Source organism: Hyla sarda, chromosome 2, assembly GCF_029499605.1.
Source record: "Hyla sarda isolate aHylSar1 chromosome 2, aHylSar1.hap1, whole genome shotgun sequence".
NCBI lineage: Eukaryota > Metazoa > Chordata > Amphibia > Anura > Hylidae > Hyla > Hyla sarda.
In genome coordinates, this window is record NC_079190.1 from 421,462,422 (window position 1) to 421,469,371 (window position 6,950).

The 6,950-nt window shown below is 44.9% G+C and overlaps 1 non-coding gene across 1 annotated transcript; it reads left to right on the top strand.

Moving 5' to 3' along the window:
• Window positions 1–1,328: 1,328 nt before the first annotated feature.
• On the top strand, window positions 1,329–1,435 carry LOC130359702 (U6 spliceosomal RNA). The gene has a single exon (XR_008890398.1). It is a non-coding gene; the product is annotated as a U6 spliceosomal RNA (small nuclear RNA).
• The last annotated feature ends 5,515 nt before the right edge of the window (window positions 1,436–6,950 follow it).

Genomic DNA, 6,950 nt, shown 5'->3' on the forward strand with positions numbered 1-6,950 from the left:
AAGATTAAAACATTTTAATAGAAGGAATTTACAAATATGTTTAACTTTCTGGATCCAGTTGATATGAAATGTTTTTTTTCCCACCGGAGTACCCCTTTAATCTGCAGGCTGCACATTGTGTGAAGCCCTGACAAGCATGCTGGTACTTGCTATTCTCCTGGGTCAACTTATATTAGCATTACTGTCCGGCATCAAAAATGTTACAGACATCAAAAGCCATATCCAGATTTTTTGATCCTGGAGACCAAGCTATTGAGTTGTTGTTTATTATTGAATCTAGTCACATCTTGCTTACATCCCCAACCCTGATCATGTGTATCTCTCCTGAGAGATTTTTACTTCCAAAATCAGGTACCTACATAGGACCATTTTATTTCATGTTAACAGACCATCATTGAGTAGAAAAGATGTCTTGCCATTACTGATGGCCTTCTATGGCATATCAAAGATTTTGTGATGACCGGCTCTTCTTGCTCCCAAAACAGTTAGCTTCACCTACAACAAGCCAGTTCATTCCATCCTTTGCTTAATCCACATCCCTATGGACTTCATTACTGATTGCACACAGGTTGCTTCATTTTGTAAAGTTGGTAACATTTCATTAAACTGTCAGAAAAACATAATGTTACCAAATCCCTTAAAGGGGTACTCCGGCGCTGACATCTTATCCCCTATCCAAGGGATAGGGGATAAGATAAGATGCCTGATGGCTGGGGTCCCCCCGCTGTGATCTTGCACGCAGCACCCCATTACAATCAGTCCCCGAAGCACGTTCGCTCCGGGTCGGATTACTGGCAATCACGGGGGCCGGAGCATTGTGACGACACGGCCCGCCCCGTGTGACATAACTCTCCGCCCCCTCAATGAAAGCCTATGGGAGGGGGCATGGCAGCTGTGACCCCCGCTATCAGGCATCTTATCCCCTATCCTTTGGGGATCATCGCAGGGAAATAGCAATGTCCAGATCAGCGGGAGGGCCTTTACCTCAGCAGGCTGGATCAATGGAGGACCGATTACACTGATCAATGCTGTGCTATGGCATAGCATTGAACAGTGTGTGCAATCTAATGATTGCATGCAATAGTCCCCTATGGTGACTAAAAAATAGTTTTAAAAAAGTTTCCTTTTTTTTATAAATGCGATTTAACCCCTTCTCAAATAAATGTTTGAATCGCCCCCCTTTTCCCATTAAAAAAATGTAAACAAAAATAAACAAACATAGTAAACATATGTGGTGCTGCCGCGTGCGTAAATGTCCGAACTCTAAAAATATATTGTTAATTAAACTGCACGATCAATAGTGTATGCATAAAAAAATACTAAAGTCCGTGCTTGTTTCGGCAGCACATATACTAAAATTGGAACGATATCGAGAAGATTAGCATGGCCCCTGTGCAAGGATGACATGCAAATTTGTGAAGCGTTCCATATTTTTTACCTGGCGTGTGCTCACGCTAGGATCCTAGACTGGTTCCATAATCTGGATGGCAAGCTCTGGGTACGTCTGGCACAAGCTTTATGTCCTCGGTCCCTCTCCACAATTCCCTGGACCTGGTCCCCCTCGCTCACTGACTCCCTTTCGCTCTCATTCTCCACTAAGCACACCCTGGCTTCCATTTGCTCTGCGGGCGGGAGGAGCTCCCTTGTGGACCGTTCTGGCCCTCTGCTCCCCATTTCTGATCACCCTGACTTCCCTCCTGGTTGGTCCTCAGAGGGGGGCTTCTTGGGCGCTTCTCTTTCCAACCCCCTGCGCCTTTGTCATGTCCTGGCTGACGGAGGCCTTAAGCCTCTGGAATCCCTTCGGGAGTCCTGGCCAGTTTCCCGACGGGCCGTGTTCGAATATCTGCAACTGAAGCACTTTTACTCTACGTAGTACCCTCCCTGCCACTCGTTCACTGACCCCGTATGAGTGCCTGTGTGTGGCCTCGTCCTGCCCTCGGCATTCCATTTCTCTTTTGTATGCTCTTCTGCTTTCACCTAGGTCGGAGGCACTGCCGTCCTACTGTGGGGCTTGGGAGGCCGAGCTAGGCCGTCATTATTCCCCTGAGCAATGGTCTCGCTGTTTTTATCTGACTCATAAGTCGGTAATGGCCACCAAGGCCCAGGAGACCAGTTTCAAAATTCTCTCCCGTTGGTACCGAGTGCCATCGGTGCTTCACCGCTGGTATCCATCGGTCCCTGCATCCTGCTGGAGGTGCGGACTTGCTGAGGGCACGATGACTCATATCTGGTGGAGCTGCGCTGCCCTTTCCTCATTCTGGTGCTCAGTCCTGTCCATTATGCAAGCGGTGTCTGGTGTCTCCATCCCTCATAAACCTGGTGTGGTCCTGTTGTTTATGTTTCCCATGTCTGCCCCTAAATTTAAACCCTCACTTCTACGACACCTTCTACAGGCGGCTAAAACGGTAATCCCGCGACATTGGCGCTCCTCAGAGGCCCCTACTGTGGAGGAATGGGTTGCTGAAGTAGCCTCTACTCAAAGCATGGAAGAACTCTTGGCTGTGTCCCCCCCTGACATCACCCGTTACACTGCCACTTGGTTGCCTTGGTCTAGTTTTTGTTCTTCTGATGCCTTTCGCTCTGGGCCCTCTTCCCTAAGGGCTGCTACTGGATAGTCTCTCGGCTTTTCCGCTCCTCCTTCCCCTCCCTACTGCCTCGGCTGCACACCCTGTTCTTTTACCCCCTTCTACTCCTTTTGTCTGTCCTCTCTACCTTTGACGTAGTTTTTGACAGAACTCTGTTATTCTTCGACGTATTCTGATTTACATTCATTCCTGCTCTCCTTTCGTCTCTTCCTCTTCTGCCCATTTTATTCTGTTCTCCCTCTTGCCCTTCTATGTGCTCCTCTTCTGCTCTCAACCCTTCCCCCCTTATTGAAAATATTATGCCATTTATTCTATGTTTGTTACCGTTTGAGCATTGTATGCGTTACCCGGACCTACATGGTCATCTATGTATCCACACTGCCTTTCATTGCATGCTCTATGTATGTTCATGTGTTATTTACTTAATAAAACCTTTTTGAATTGGAAAAAAAAAATACTAAAGTCCAGAATTGCGTATTTTTGGTCACTTTGTATACGCTAAAAAATTTATAAAAAGCGATCAAAAAGCCGCATCAAGACAAAAATTTACCGATAAAAACTACAGACCATGGCGCAAAAAATGATCCCTCATATGGCCCCATATACTAAAAAAATATAAAAATTATAGGGGTCAGAAGACGACATTTTAAAACATGCTCAATTTTTGCACAAAAAGTTTAAATTTTTTAAAAGAAGTAAAACAAAATCAAACCTATATGACTTTATAAAGGTATCATTTTAATCATATGGACCTACAGAATAAAGATAGGGTGTCATTTTTACCGATTCTTCATAGAATCAGAAGCCCCCAAACGCTACAAAATGGTGTTTTTTTTTTTTGTTTTTTTTTATCTTTCCCCACAAATACATTTTTTTGGGTTTCACCATAGATTTTGTGGTGAAATGATTGTAAATACAAATTGGTAGCGCAAAAAACAAGCCCTCATATGAATCTGTAGGTGAAAAATTAAAAGCGTTATGATTTTTAGAAGGTGAGGAGGAAAAACGAAAGTGTAAAATTGAAAAAACCCTGTGTTCTTTAGGGGTTAAAAATAACAGCCATTGCAATGGCAGTATATTTAATATACTGGAAAGCAGGGCCGGACTGGGACCAAAAATAGGCCCAGGCATATTAGACTATGCAGCCCTTTTTTTCAGTGAGTGTTCCAACAGTCAGACCCCGATTAAAATAAAATGGGCTGCATAGTCCCCAACCAATCATATCAGTTCAAGTTGCTCTCCAGCTGTTGTAAAGCTACAACTCCCATCATGCCTGAAGAGTCTTAGGCATTATGGAAGTTGTAGTTTTTTAACAGCTGGAGAGCCCCAGATTGGGGAAAATTGTCACTCATTAAAACTGCAGAACTTACAATTGACTACAGCTCTGATAGGACAGTCTATAGAGTACATAATTAGATCAGTGACCTGAGTGATAAAGAATTTTAATTTTGTAAATTTTTGTAAATGATGTCCTCCTCAGGTTCCTCAACAGTGTCTGCTTCAGGACCCTGAACCCTTGCAAAACCAGTTCCCACATCACTCTCCTCATCACTACTTGCCCGCCTAGCGAGGGAAGCGGCAGAGGTCTCCTCCACTTCTTGGCTGGGAAGTAGCTGCTGATTAGCTTCTATTAAATCCTCCTCACTGAATTGTGAAGCTGAACCCACAGCATAAGATACTTCTTTAGGGGAGGGAACAGCATAGGACAGAGGCAATGGGAGGACAGAGACTGCTCCCGGGCCATGCCAACTGGGGGTTGTGTCTGAGGAACCCACTGACTGTTGACTGTGGGTGTCAGATGTCACTTGTGATGAAGTGGATGACTGTGTTAACCAATCTATGACGGCAGATGGGTTGCTAGCCGAGACACGACCGCTAGCTGATAACGGGAGCTCAGGCCTCTCGCTGCGACTCCTGCTGCCACTCGACCCAAGTCAGCTGCAACCTCCGCCTTACATCTGTGCACATCCTGGCACTTCTCTGCCTGACATACTTAATGCGTATATGAGGGGAGTACAATATGCTTCACTATGCTTAAAACAGTATTTGTCTAGAACAGCAGCAGGTGTGCACTTTTGGCTTGCCTTTCGAAGTATCTAGGCCCTTGACAGATTAACAGGTACAAAATAGTACACTACTTATATGAGATACTTAGATATATTTATGTAGTATCAGGTATGTACTTACGAGGGAAGAACAATGCGGTACAGTACGCTTAAAAAAGTATGTGAGTACTTTTGCCTGGACTTTCACAGTATGTAGGCCCTTGACAGATTATCAGGTACAGAATAGAACACTACTTAGATGTACGCATGTGGTATGCACTTATGAGGGCAGAAAAATATGGCACAGTGCGCTTAAAAAAAAAACATATTTCTGTAAAACACCAGCCGGTGATTACTTTGGCCTGGACTTTCCCAGTATGTAGGCCCTTGACAGATTAACAGGTACAAAATAGTACACTACTTAGATGTACATATGCGGTATGCACTTATGAGGGCAGAAAAATACGCCCCAGTACGCCTAAAAACTCTGTATTTTTGTAAAACACCAGCCGGTTATTACTTTTGTCTGTCCTTTCACAGTATGTAGGCCCTTGACAGATTAACAGGTACAAAATAGTACACTACTAAGATGTACATATGCGGTATGCACTGAAGAGGGCAGAAAAATTTGCTACAGTACCCTTAAAAAAACGTCTTTTTGTAAAACACCAGCAGTACACAACAGTGCTGCAGCCTAAAAAAGCTGTGTACTAAACACAAAATTGCACTCTGTCAAAGACTATTAGGAATGGATTGCTGGGTATTATACCATCTAAATACTAGTATAACCAGCAGATGATTTTTTTGAGAAACAAAGATATTGAATTGCACTGAAAAATGATTCCTTCCTCCACTTCTAAGGTGTATAAAGTTGAGGCAGCATGTTGAAATGTATGAGACAACACACAGCTATCTGCCCCTCTCTGTAATACAATGCTGAAGAAAGTAACTGGGAGGTTAATGACTAGGAGGATGTTAAACGCTGCTGGACTGCGCTTTCCACTGCTGTAACACACACACGCAGGCTCTGTGTCCTATGATCCTTGGAGCTGGAGGAGCCGGAGTGTGGAGCCGGAATTATGGCTGCCGATTATATAGGGCTGTGACATCACAGGGGTGACTGGCTGCTGATAGGCTGCATCCTGCATGCGATTCAGAGTCATCCCGCCTACTTCCCTTCCCGCCTTGCCTTCCCAGCGATCATTGTCCCATGTACTATCTGCCATTTTAGATGCCCTGGAGCCTGCACCGCAGTAAATGGAGTTTAATGAAGCGATTTGCGCGATAGAATCACGACGATATTTGCATTCCTTGTGAATTGAATATTTCCTGAAATTCGTAACAAATTCAGGTTTGTCAGCTTTGATTCGCTCATCTCTACACACAAACATACATACATGCATGCACACATCATACATACATACATACACACATCATACATATATACACACATTATACATACATACACACATTATACATACATGCACACATTATACATACATGCACACATCTTACATAAATGCATGGACACATCTTACATACATACATGCACACATCTTACATACATGCATGCACACATCATACATACATGCACACATCATACATACATACATGCACACATCTTACATACATGCATGGACACATCTTACATACATACATGCACACATCTTACATACATGCATGCACACATCATACATACATGCACACATCATACATACATGCACACATCTTACATACCTGCACACATCAGCCCTGGGGTCTATTGGTTTACTTCATAGTCAACCAATACTTCACAGTCAACTAACCCCCTGCCCCGGCCCCGGCCCACTCACTTGCGTTCATTCACTCACTAGTCAGCAGCAGTACTCAGAGAGTGGTACACAATGACCGCTTTCTCCCCACTCCACGCCGCCATGAGATCGGCCGGCGGCAGCACTCAGCGGGTGGTACACAACGCCTGCCTACTCCCCACTCGGCGCCGTGGGCAGGCATGTGGTCTGCCTACGCGCTGCAAGTCACGCCACCTCCCATGAGCCACAGCTGTCTTAAGTTGCGTCCTTCCTGAGACACGGGGCTATGGGCCCAAGACCCGGTGCTATAGCCCCTTTAGCCCCCCCCTAACGATGCCTCGTAAAATTAAAACTGCCAGACACTGTTTCTTCTGTTGGGCAGAATCCCACCCGGGTACTGTCCTCCCCAGAACCCTAAATCCCCCCCAGACACATCTTTCTCTTTCTGCTGCAGGCAAAGCAGAGGCCTTGGCAGTAGGACCACATTGACGTTAGCCGTCTCTATAGATGGCAATGCAGTCCAGTGGAAT